Genomic DNA, 13,946 nt, shown 5'->3' on the forward strand with positions numbered 1-13,946 from the left:
CAGAAATAAACATCTATCTTGTTTAGGCCACTGTTATCTGGAAGATCTGTTATTCAGAGTTGAAACAAATTCTAACTGATATGAGGAATAAAGATAAAACAATATTTATCACTTATCTAGATCATTTATCTTAAACAAAGGTCAGCAAACTACAGCCCAGGGGATGAATTCCACCAACCATGTGTTTTTTGTAAGTTTGTTTACACGTTGTCTATGGCCACTTTTGTGCTACAATGGCAGAATTGAGTGGTTGTGCAAAACCCAAAATATTTACTATGTGGTCCTTTACAGAAAAAGTTTGTCAACTCCTGATCTAGAAAATATAGAGAATCAACTAAGCAAAAAGTTGTCTGAGCAAATACAAGTAATCCTAGTTAAACTGGGTGGACTAGGGGTGGGGGATAAAATTGAGTTGCATAATCTGTTCTGTCCATGCCATCTAAAAGGATAATTGATCTAAATACAGTTCCAATCTCCAAAAATCAGTTAAGCCTCTGAATCCTACTCAACATAAGCTGTGTGTAAGAGATCCTGTAATTATTTAAGTTGAATCTGCAGTCTCTATTTAGGACAATGATACCATTTGTGAAAAAGACAAAGAAGTGATTTGAGAAGAACACTACATTTGGAGTCTGAAGACCTGGGTCTGTCTGGGCTCTATTGTTTATTAGTTTTTAGATTTTAACAAAGTCCTTCTTGGAGCCTTGGTTTCCTCATGAGAACACCTCCATAACAGGTTAGGGCTGGGATTCAATGAGACATATGTAAAACCGCCCTTGCAAATGTGATAGACAAATGGGGATTCTTTCACAAGGCTTATATATGAAATTGTTCCAACTTTACATTATGGTGTTTGAAAGTTGCTTTACAGAAAAGCCAGCAGGATTCAAAGCATGTTCATAGACTCAAAAGATTTCAAAGTTTACACAATAATATTATGACCAGAAAACAACCAAATGTCAAGCAGACTTAAAGTTCAAGGATGAAATGATAAGAACATAGAAAAGGGATGAGGTGAGGACGACACAAGAAAGGATACAAGGGGGAAAAGCAAAGGAGATAGGAAGGAGACAGCCACTATTCCCAGGTCTAAGATGGGAATGCTAGAGGGAGCGAGGGACATAGAGGCTGGGGTAGCCGATGGCTTTAATGTGAGAAGGAAATAGTGGTTCCTAGTGGTTCCTCATCCTCACAAGCTCTTTCCCAGCTGAGGTTCTTTACATGTGCTGCTTTTTTCCTTTCTCTGGAAACATTCTTCTTGCCTCAGCCAACCTCTACCCTCACTCCCGCCAACAGCACCATTCATCCCCCGCGTTGTCAGGTTTCAGCCTGATTGTCACCTTTGCTGAGAAATCTTTCTGCCATCTAACATCTAACATCTCTTGAAAAAATGAAGGACTGAACGGCAGGATAAAGTCACACAAGCAAATGGAGAGGCTAGATATATCTAGAATGCTAAATGTTAGGTATTTTAGCACCTATTACTAGGATTAATAATGCCTTTACTTTGCAACAAGGTGGCAAATATGCCAATAAATAATGACGAATTGAAATGTCCACAGATTTAAATATGTATAAAGTCTGATACAATGTTCTCATCTCCTCAGAGATTTGGTCCTCAGCAAGCTCCAAGGGAGGCAGAGACTTTGTTGACTCCCTGTCACGTCTTTGACACAGCACAGTGCCTGACGCATAGTGGATTCTCATCAAATACTGACAGGACAAAAGGAAACGGACCAATCTTAGCAAAACTTCATAGAGCATTGGTGGCGCCCCTGAGACTTTTGTTACTGCCATAGGAGCTTTGCTTGTCAAATCACAGAAGAGATGTTGCCAAAATTGTGTGACTGGTGATAGTGTTAGACCCAGATAGACCCAGAGTCAGACACTGTGTTCCCTATCATGTTACTTAACTACTATGTTGTGTAAGCAGAGTAAAGCATAGCTCCGTGTCAATACTGAAAATATAACTAACTTTCTACAAATTACTTTGAACCCATCAAAGGATCACAGTGTACTCACAGATTAATTCAAACTGTTCTTCGTACTAAATTTTTGTTTTGCCATATCTGAAATTTAGAGATCATTTTATTTACATTTTCTTCATTGGATTGCTTTTGTTTTTATTTTCCTGTAAATTGAAGGGGGAAAAAAAGACAAAAGAAAAACAGAGGCCGGGCGCGGTGGCTCAAGCCTGTAATCCCAGCACTTTGGGAGGCCGAGACGGGCGGATCACGAGGTCAGGAGATCGAGACCATCCTGGCGAACACGGTGAAACCCCGTCTCTACTAAAAAAATACAAAAAACTAGCCGGGCGAGGTGGCGGGCGCCTGTAGTCCCAGCTACACAGGAGGCTGAGGCAGGAGAATGGCGTAAACCCGGGAGGCGGAGCTTGCAGTGAGCTGAGATCCGGCCACTGCGCTCCAGCCCCGGCGACAGAGCGAGACTCCGTCTCAAAAAAAAAAAAAAAAAAAAAAAAAGAAAAACAGAGTGGTATGTATAGTGCTACTCCACGTCCAACAACAAAAGCCAAAGTCACCTTTCAGAAAAATGTGAGTCACTTCTAGAGAACACATAAATGCTACTCACCAGAATATGTCTCATCAAAAAATTGCCCTTGCTGTATTTGTTTCCATTTTTACTCTCTATCTCTCCCTTCCCCTTACATATCCCTTGAAGATTTTGTCTACTGGATAGTTAACTAGTGATTCTTTGCAAATTGGAACATCTCTAGAAGTGCTAAGTTTCAAATGTACTTTTCTCCCTCACAGAACCCTGATTTGGTTCAGGTGTTCACCCTCCCTCTCAGCCTGTTTCTCAGGAGGAGATTGAAACACCCTCACCTTGATTAGGGTGGACTTGATTGATCTAAGGGTAATTCCCTCCCCCTTACAATCAATTGGCCTGAGAAAAACATGTGACTCCACTCTGGCCAATGAGATGCCAGGAAAGGTTTCCTGGAGGCTTCTGGGAAATATAAACAGCTCTGTAGGAACAGCTTCATAAAAATAGTATGGGAGACTCTCGTTGAAAATAGCCCTTTTAAAAAAATGAATTCCGACTCTAAATCACATTAGGAAACAGACTACCAACAGAGGCAAATAGCAAACACAATAAATGGGAATATTTGCACTTCAAGAACTAAAAATAAAATAATCTGGCTAGGCATGGTGGCTCACACCTGTAATCCCAGAGCTTCAGGAGGCTGAGGCAGGACTATTCCTTGAGCCCAACAGGTGAAGGCTGCGGTAAGCCATGATTCTGCCACTGCACTGCAGCCCAAAAACCAGAGCAGACTCTGTCTAAAAAAAATAAAATAAGAAGAATAAAACAATCTGAAAAGATCATAAGTATATCTAAAATATGTAATGATAAAGATATACATAGCATAAAGAGCATGGGAGAGAAAAAGAGAGATTAACCTCCAAAACAAAAACCCAAACAGAAATTATACAAAAAGCCTCAATAGGTGGGTTTAGTAGTTGAAGAGAAGAATAGTGAATTAGCATAGAGAACTAGGAAAAATCATCCAGAATGTAGTTCAGAAAGGTAAAATGTAACATATGAAAGTTACAAGGGTGGCTCACGCCTGTAATCCCAGCACTTTGGGAGGCCGAGGGGGGCCAGATCACCAGGGCAGGAGTTAGAGACCAGCCTGGCCAATATGGTGAAACCCTATCTATACTAAAAAAAAAAAAAAAAAAAAAAAAATTAGCCGGGCATGGTGGCACACTCCTGTAGTCCCAGGAGTCCCTCGGGAGGCTGAGGCAGAAGAATCATGTGAACCCAGGAGGCGGAGGTTGCAGTGAGCCGAGATCGTGCCACTGCCCTCCAGCCTGGGTGAGAGAGTGAGACTCCATCTCAAAAAAAAAAGAAAAAAGAAAAAAGAAAGAAAGAAAATTACAAGGGTAGAGCGAGAAAAGTCAACAAAAAGTCAACTCTAATTAGAGTTCTAGAATAAGTGCATAAAATGGAAAGTTAGAGAGGCAATATTCAAGTGATAATGGCTGAAAACTTTTCCAGAAGACAGGAAAAACATCACTTTTCAAATTGTATAAGTAGACTGAAACCAGGACAGTATAAATAAAAGCTCCAAGGCACATGGTAATAAACCTGCAGAATATCAAAAGTAAAGAGAAAAAACCTGGATGTTATCTAATAAGAAAACAAAACAGAGAGCTAAAATGAATAATAACTAACCTGACAGTAGATGTACAGGAAGCAATAACAGATACCAGGAGGAATGAATAAGATCTTTTAAATACTCAGGAAAAAACAATTTTCATCAGAGAAATCTAAATTCCAGCTAAATTATTATTCTAAGTTAAAAGCTAAATAAAGACAATTTCTGGCAACAGAAACTGAGAGTTGAATGCCCACAGACTCTTGGTGAAAAGAAAAAGTTATAATATTATACCTTGGCAAGAAGGAAGTTGAATCCAAAGGGAAAAATGAGGATCCAAAAAGACAATGGTAACCAAAGAAATCAATCAAATGTACTCATCAGCCTACAAAGTTGACTGGTACAGATCATAATTACAGCTAGTTGGAGATTGCTTAAAAATCAGGATGCAGGCCAGATACAGTGGCTCAGATCTGTAATCCCAGGATTTTGGGAGACTGAGGCGGGTGGATTTCTTGGGGCCAGGAGCATAAAATCAGCCTTGGCAACATGGCAAAACCGAGTCTCTACAAAAAAACGTAAAAATTGGCCAGGCATGGTAGCACACACCTGTAATCCCAGCTATTCAAGAAGCTGAGGTGGGAGAATCACTCAAGCCCAGGAGGTTGAGGTGGCAACAAGTGGTGATTGTGCCACTGCACTCCAGCCTGGGTGACAGAGTGAGACCTGTCTCAAAAAAAAAAAAAAAAACTCAGGATAGTGGAACCGATATAACAGACAACGATATCATAAAGATGGAAGAGAAGAGTTCAGAAGAAAGTAAACCATTCTTGACTTGCTCAAGATGAGAGTAGAAATATTAACCACCTCTAGATTTTGTTAGAAAAAAACATAAGGTCGAGTAAGCACTAAGAATTAAGAATTAGTGGATGATTTCTAAAATAGTAAAAGTAGAATGTATGTCTTTACCATTTAAAAGGAGGCAAAAGAAAATTCTGAAAGCAGGAAAAAGAAAATTTGACGAATTCCGCATGAGTGAAGAAGAGAGATAAAAAAGAAGCAAAGTTTAAAAATGCGGACAAGAGGCAGAAACCAAACTGGTTAGTCTGACAGAGAGAACGTAATGCATAGAATTGCCAACTGCCTGGAGAAATGAAAAAGCGAAATGGAAACAGTGAGGGATCGTGGATGTAGCAAAGGCGGGAAGCAGCTGTCACACCTCGGCTAGGAGAACAAAGGAAGAAGTTGGAATTCGTAACAGTTTTGGGGGAGAGCCTTGCAGAGCAAAACCCATGAGAATCAAGTGATGCTCAGGTGGGTTGGGATCCCAGAGATCAGAGAAGGGTCCCTGTGAGGCTGAGTCCCTGACCTCTGAAGAGAGCAGGGACGCTGGGCAACAGGCACTCACGGCCCTGAGAGAGTGTGATGAGGCCAGTTCTGAGAATCTTGGAAAAATCTGAAAACTGATCTCAATTCCTGCTACTGCATGGGACTGCCACTGCCAACCTGAAGACACGGACAGGCGTCTGACTGGAACCAAATGAAAGAAAGCAGAACTAGGACAAACCAGGAAGGAGCAAGCCCCTTCCCCCCTCCTCCAGCCGGCAGCCGTCCCATCAGAAGAGCCTCACAGGGAGCCAGGCAGCAAGGCGGGCATCGGTTTGCAGGGTCCCAGCCCGGCATCTCAGGGTGGAGGATGGCAGGTTTGGGACTGAGAAACCAAAGCTCCATACCCGGCACAGCCTGTCTCGGGCTTTGCTTCCACACACTCCCCTCTATGAGCATTGGAACTCCCAAGACATCTGTGTTTCAACTTAACAAGATGGGAGCCTCTTTCATAAGAAATGGAGGCGTTCCCATTCTCTCCCTTGAATGAGGAGACACAACGTCCCAGTCATCAATGCTGCCATCTCCTGAAAACAGGCCACCGTTCGTCTCTGGGGTGAGCGCGTTGTTTCTCAAATTCAGTTACAGCCCGTTTGAATAATGTGTTACCTAAAGACAAAACTGTAAATTAATCTCCAACAAGACTTGCTCAAAGACATAAAGAGAGGGAGAAGGGAGAAGACAAAATACGTTCATATGTAAGCACACTCATGCACACACTTATGACAAATGTGAGAGAGTTCACAGAGTGGCTTTGGTCCCCCTTTCTCTAACTCATCATGAGGCTGTCATTGATGTGTACAGTTTCTTTCTGCACGGGCCATTCTGTTTCCTTTGTCCTTGGCCATGACTTCAGCTTGTGAGGGTTCTCTACACAGTGACTGGAACCTTTATTCCTAAGGGGTCAGTGACCCTGCATTTTTGTTGTTACTATAGTTTTCCCTTAATGTTTATTATCAGACATGGAAGAGCTAAGGGACAGCCCAGAGAGTCCCCTGGGCTCCAGGGAATCCTCCCTTGCCCCCCTGTATGGCAACAACCACATTTCCTCTTGGTGGTTGTATGTCCACCCCAGCCAGTGGGGTAATGCCCTTCTTTTCTGTGCGGTTCATTGGTGTGAGGAGCCCTGAATGGTCAGATAGAAGTCAACTGGCAATCAATGGAACCACCGTTGGTGCCCTGCTGGAAGTATTCCTCCGTTGTAAAACAAAGTGTCCTAGAGGAGCTCAAATTCAGGACAGCAGAAACCGAAAATTCTAGAAGTGTGTTACTAGGTGGAATAGTGAGATTTCTGACCCCTGAACACTGGGTAAAGGAGACACACATCCATTAACTGGAGAAGTTGACTTCAACTCACTTTTATTTGTTTCTCTCCCCAACTACAGAGGTGTTCTTCCCGCCCCCGCCACCATCATTTAATCAGCCTCACCTGGTAAAATCTTACTAAAAATCCAACTTTTAAAATAATAACTCCCGGTTTGAGGGACTCTCAGCTGTGGCCTCTCCAAATGTATTCACCTCTTCTGAAGCATCAGAGCCAACCAGTTGCCATCTGTTCTCAGCAGCCAGCCCCACACATCTCTGCAGGTAGGACAGCCCAGTTGCACATCCACTACTCCTTGGAGTAAAAGAACATGTCCCCAGCAGACCAATATGGTGCTTTCCATAAGGACGGGAAAACCTGCCTCCTGGTGCTCCCAGCTGCTTCACGATGGAGGATAAAAACACATTGTATTGAGTCAGCTCCGCATCGTATTGAGGCAGCTCTGCATCATTTCATCACCATCCCCAGGTGAAGCAAGATACCAGTGCTGAGGGCCAATGTGCTTCAGTATGAAGCATGTCACATGGAGCCATCTCCCAGGGAAAGGCCCTGCTTCGTGCTCTTCCCCTAACCTGGCCCATCACGTTCCTCCCATTTGATGCCACATTTCAATGACCACGTATGAAGTGTGGATCCAGAACAAGGAGACGTTTCCTCCATGGTTTCTGGTACTCGTGTCACTATTTTATAATCATATTTCACAGCTTATGTTTTTGTCTTCTGTCTTGGTGACTGACACTCCATCCTATTTCCTAAAAGAGAAAACATTAACCATTTATTGCTTTTCATTTTTTTCACATGGACGAAAAAAAAAAAGTCATCTTATTGGGTTGAAGTGTCCTTTTGTTCTGCTGTCTACTGGGTTCCTAGAAAAGGCAAAAATTCTGTGTTTGGCTTGTAGTCTACACAGCCATCCAAAATAAGTGACACAATCTACTTAGTTAACAGTAACGCAAAAAAGAATAACAGGAATGAGCATGCAGCAACCCAGGCTACTGTATCCCTCAAGAAGATCAAAATTCTTCATGAAGATCAGAAAACACAGCGGGGTGGTATGGGGGGAGAGTGAGGGGCAGGAGAAGAGTGAAGCAAGAACAAGTATTGAGCATCAAGGGAACATTTTTTAAATTTTCAAAATTTAGAAGGATGGGGCCATCTCTGGAGTTTGAGTTAAAGAACACCTGGTCTCACTTACTGCTTTTTGGCAGGCCACATACGGTGAGGGAGAGATGTGTCACTTGCAAAATGTACATTGTGCCAAAACACAGCACCCTGGGAAACAGAAACGTGCCAAGGAGTAGGTTCTGAAGACAGTCGTCCTAGCAAAGTCTCGGTCCTTGATGGATTCCAGCTCTCACAAAAAGAAGTTTTGCAGGAAGGATTTACATTTCTATTTACTTCCAAAGAACAGGTTGTGATTGCACAGGGTGGGTGACATGTTTAAAGAGAATGAAGTTACACAGTGGCATCCCCCACTAGAAAAATGCATGTCATCTTCTTCATTGGCTCCTAAGTAGAGGACACCACTGGCCATTTGCCCTTAATCTTGGCAGTCTAAAGATCTGAAGTGCCCTGGTGGCAATATGAGAGAGGAAAACAAAATGCAACCTCATTTCTTATTTATTATTTCAAGCAGAAAATTGTTGTTAGAAACATATATATTTAGGACTGACAGTTCAGCCTGCCCCACAGAGTAGCTGGACTGTTTCAAGACAGTCAACAGAATGCCTTCTGCTGGTCTTTGGAGAAGGAGAGAATTGCTACGATGCCCTTCCTCAACCCTTCCTCTGCTCTCCACAGCTCCCCCTGCACGCCCCACCCCACCACCACCAACCACCAGAAGGCCTTCTGAGGTCCTGGTATTGTCTAAGTTCACTGTCATGCGTTAGCATCACCATGTGCTTCTGGGAGGGTTGAGATGTTTTGAAAACATGCTGAGGCTAAATGATATTTATGGGTCTCTTGTTTTGCCCTCTCTGTTTGTTACATTTCTCTTATTCAGCTCAGATCTGCTCATGAAGATAAAGCTGCCTTCCTCTCCTAAATCAAGGGACAGCGAGGGCCACCCCCACTCAACTTCTTCATCCCTGCCAAAGCCACAGTTGTTTTCTGCCCACAATTCTCATGCTAGGAGGTTCCCAGGAGAAAGAGCTGGAGGAGAGTCCAGAAGTCAAGAAATATACTCCTTCTAGGGCTTTTTTTCTTCCTGCATGTTCAGAATTTGTCTTTTCCCTGACTTAAAATAATTTTGTTATGATACCTTGTGGTGGCCGCTAAGACTGGAAGGGAAACTTACAAGTTTGTCCTTGTTAAAAAGGAATGTCTCAACTCCCCTGCATACCCATGGGTTTTTATTCAACCTTCGAACTCCTGATACATTCTGAGCTGTTTGTAAATTTTTCTTTTCATTGTTAAGTGCCTAGGATCTGCCTGGCGTTCCGCTTTTCTTTTGATCTGTTAAATTACGCTTTTTATTTATACCTGCAACAAAGCTGAGAAGGTGGGGGGAGCAGGAATGTCTTTCGCTGGCTTTTGATGCTTTCAAAACAAAGTCACGGAGAAAGCAGCGGCTATCATTTATTATTACTGCTTTTATTATCAAAACACTTGGCCACGACTTGGCTCTTGCCAGTGATGGGGGCTGGGTGGGAGCCATGCAGAGACATCAGCTCTATGAAGGAAGCCGTGTCACCTAGCTGGCCCATATCTCAACACAGGTTCCTTCCCCCCTTGGAGACAGGACCTGGTAGTAAGTTGAGGTCATGTGTGCCAGGGAATGCTTTGTCACACCAAGGCCACCGAATGGTAACTTCACAAGCACCTCACACCTACAGATCCAGGTATGTTTGTGGTGTGTCTTCCTTTCCAGATGCTGTCTGGAAACTGAAGAGAAGGCTAATCAAGGACAGATCTGGATAGAAAGGGACACGCAAGGACCAAGCGTCTAATTGGGGGCTGCCCAGGTCTCACCGGTGCCTGCTTCCCTTGGAGCATTTCCACTGCACTTCACAGTCAATCCAAGAATCAGCGAAATTCTCCTTTTCTTTTTTCCAGGTCTTCCAAGAGCTACAGGTTCGAACAGAAGCTGCATCTGTCCGGCGTACAGGTTGTCACCTGAGACAGAGAGGAAAGGCAGGACGGGGACAAAGACCAGGACCTCATGATCAGTTGAGGAAATTCTCTGGTCTTCACAGCGGCCTCTGACCCTTGTGTTTCCAAGTTTCCGTGAGTGCCAGCAGTTTCGATTACAGGTTTACAAAGCTAAGATCTTCAGGTAGCCCCTGGTCCCTTCACTAACTCATGACTGTTAAAACAGAACATGACAGTGTCTTCTAGACACTCGACCAAGACGTGTCACTTGCAAAGAATACATTATGCCAAAGCACAGCACCCTTGAAAATAGGAATGTGCCAGGGACAAGGCTCTGAAGACAGTCATCCTAGCAAAGTCTGGGTCCTTGACAGATTCCAGCTCTCACAAAAAAAAATTTTGGAGGGAGGATTTAGATTTCCATTTACTTCCATTATTGTTACCAGATGGCCTCATAGCCTATTTTTGCTTTTTCCCATATTTCATACAGATTAGTTTTTAAAGAAAGAATTGTGTTGTGTGCAGAGATAAGAAGGGAAGAGAAACAGTTGAATTTTAGTAATTCACTACCAATTCCCAGACTCGAGCTAACTATTAGTTTTGATTCCCTCTAAAGATTGTATTACACAAGCAATGGCATTTCTTTTCCTTAAAGCACATTTGTGACCATGTAACCCAATGAGTCAGTTTATCATGTAGGAAATTGGACACAGGAAAGAAGGCTGCTCTGTCTCCATCTTTCATGAGAAGGTTCACAGCAACTCTAGGCTCCCGCCAAGAACAAAGTAGAAATGGAGTGTTTATTTCTCTATTACACACCCTGCTTCCCCTTCACAGATCGTAGGGTTCTTCTGTGGGCAGAGGGCTGCCAGGATGATGAGATGTACACAGCATTATGAGAATGACCTCTTCTTTGCTTTGGGAAGGGTTGCCTGGGTCACCTGGGTCAATGGAACAAAACTTCCAAAAGTTCAGCATGTGTTCCTTCAGTATGGGACACGGAGGTCATAGAAACATAGCTTGAGTTTGCCTTCATTGTTATTTCCCATTGACGCTCATGACCGACACACTGTCATAGACGCACTCCACCTTCCTCCCTTGCAGAGCAGGTCCCTCCAGCCCACAGCCTACTGTCAGCCCAGAGCCTGGCTCTCAGTAACACCCACAATATCTGTTGCATCGACTCTTCCTGCTCTTCCGGTCTCTTCCTGGAGCCTCTTCATCCCCTCCTGCCATCCATACTCACCTGTGCCCTCCATTGGCTGGTGTTGTCATCTGATCTAGAGACCCACTGGAACAGGGAGACTGTGTGCCCCCCAGGTCAGTACTGAGAGCCTCTGCTGCCCCTTTGTAAACACACCTTACCCGAAAACAGAGATTCTGACTGAGGAATTCCAGACATCTCTGGAGAGACCTCATATACAGAACCTTCTCAGTGTATTTCATCAGCCATGTCCTTTCCAGCCTAAATGGTCTCCCTGACTCAGACACTCCCAAACTGAGAAGCTTCAGGGGATTTGGAAATAGCCTAGAACCTGAAGCCAAGAAGACCAACATTGGAATCCTAAATCTGTCTTTTCCTGAGTATTTTCCCCAGGCAAATTTCACTCAGTTTCCTCGTCCATTAAGGAAGTAGCTTTATCTGCACTACAGAATTTTGAGGAAGAGTAAGTGAGCTGCTGTCACACATAGTTTAGAGAACTAAGAATGAGGCAACTTAAATAAAAATAACTAACACAGAATTTCTCGCCCTTAGCAGGTGTGTGATGCAAGTGCTGGCTGCTAATTGGTTTTTGGTTTTGGTTGGGGGAAGGAAGATCCAGGCCAGTAAAGATGGTCTTCACAGCCAAGATGATTGATAAGGTTAGAATTACTAAGTTTCTGATCTCAGTCCATCTCCGAGGGGTGGCTTGGGAACTCTCCCACAACCTCCCTATTTGCTTCAAATTGTTCTGGCAAACTGCTCAATGGCAAAGTGTGGAGAAGGGTTTTCTATTGGAAAGCAGATATAAACACCTGCAGAAGGAGGTGCCATGAAGAAGGTTCACTCTGCAGCCTTGAAGAGGCCCAACTGATAACAGAGAAGCTTGCAGCCACGCCTAAGAACTGAGAGGTTCACTGAGCATCACAATAGAAAACCAGCTCCGCAAAGCTTTAGCCACAGATGTAGGGCTTTGGCAGGAAATGGTTGGGGTTGTGTCACCTTCTTTTACTTTCCGAAATATTCTAGAAAAAATGGCTTCTATTTTATTCTTGCAGTAGATAACTGTGGTCCTATAAACTTCACAGGATCAGCTCATAGGGTACAAGGTAGGAGCCATCATTAATGTTTGTGACACTCTTTCTTGGCAGAGAAACTTTAGAATACTACTAATAATAATGGTCCACAGTTACCCACAACTCACTACGTGCCTGTCACTGTTCTGAGCACTTGACATACAATAAGTCACTCACTTCCTTTCTGACACAGATACCCTAATCACATGTGAGGTAACAGTCTTTCAAACTGGGCGTCACAAATGGATTTTCTCCTTGCAGAATGGCTGCCTCCAAGTTAGAAAAAAATTCTTTCTCTTACTAATGTGGGAAGTTCCACCCTCTCTAATGTCAGATGACCACGAGAACCCCTGGCATCGCCACTCACACTGGCCTGAGCATCGCCATACCCTTTGAACTGTCCCTCCCGTTGTGGTCTCTGGGATATCATGCAATCCTGTGACTGCTGTTTTTGGTTCATTCAGATGGGTTCTGTTTACAATGTCAGCACAGGCTAACCAGCATAGACAACACTTCTTTTCATAAAAAGGAACTTCAGATACTGTGTTTTTAAGATAATTAAATGAGATAATGCATGTAAACCTCTGAGCATGGTGCCTGCCCCAGGGGAAGGGGTTAGATGGTTTGAGAACTACTAGAGTGCTCACCTGTGAGGGCTGCCATAACAAGGGACCACAGACTGGGTGGGTTAAATGGCAGAAATATACATCTCCCAGTTCTGGAGGCTGGAAGTCCAAGATCAAGGTGTCAGCAGGGTTGGTTCCTTCTGAGACTGTGAGGGAAGAGTCTGTTCCAGGACTCTCTCCTCGGCTGGTAGATGGCTGGTTTCTCCCTGCGTCTTCACATCCTCTTCCCTTTATGCATATTTGTGCTCAAATTTCTAGTTTTTGTAAGTACACCAGTCATCCTGGATTGCCCACCCTAAAGACCTCATTTAACCTGATTCCTTCTGAAATGATCCTATCTCCAGGTAAGGCCACAATCTGAGGTACTAGGGACTCCAACACATAAATAAGATTGAGGGCAGGTGGGCACTCTAATCAACCCACTGCCAAGGGGCTGGTGTCACTGCACCGCAGTCAGAGAGCTTGCTGCAGGGACAGGGGGCTGGGGGACTGGCCAAGCAAATAGATAAGACAAACTGAGCCTGAAATCTGGCTGGAGACCAAGTCCTCAAGGGCTCTAAGTGCTGATGAGGACAACGGGGGTGCACAGAAAATAAGCCCCTCGCCCAGTGCTGTCTGAAGTCTACCAGGGAGGTTGGGTGAGGACATCCTAAGACTTGAAGAAACAAAAAAGCCTCAGGGCTGAGCCAGAATCCGGCTGACCCAGCCATGGAGGGGAGGGGCCACCACGGAGGCCAAGGAAGTGCTCCTGCTCCCTCTGAGTCTATTAAGTCCCTTCAGGGGCATTAACTCTTTTGGGCTCCAGCTTCGTCATGCAGTACCGTGCAGACGTTGCCAGAGTACCAGCCCTTCAGGAATCCTCGAGAGCAGTGGCATGAGGGCATTCAAGCCGGATCCTGCCCTCTGGGGGTTATGATCTGATAGAAGGCAAATGCGTGTGTGAAAAAATAAAACATGGAATCAGAACTGAGGGGTCTCAAGAGAAAATCAGATAGAATAATAGGGTTCAGGAAAAGGCAGCATATTCATCTCTGGGGGCACAGTAATATATTATCACAAACAGCTCTGAGGCTAGAAGTCCAAAGTCAATGGTTCCGCTGGGTGAGTTCCCCTGGGAGGC

This window comes from Macaca fascicularis, chromosome 4 (assembly GCF_037993035.2).
Source record: "Macaca fascicularis isolate 582-1 chromosome 4, T2T-MFA8v1.1".
NCBI lineage: Eukaryota > Metazoa > Chordata > Mammalia > Primates > Cercopithecidae > Macaca > Macaca fascicularis.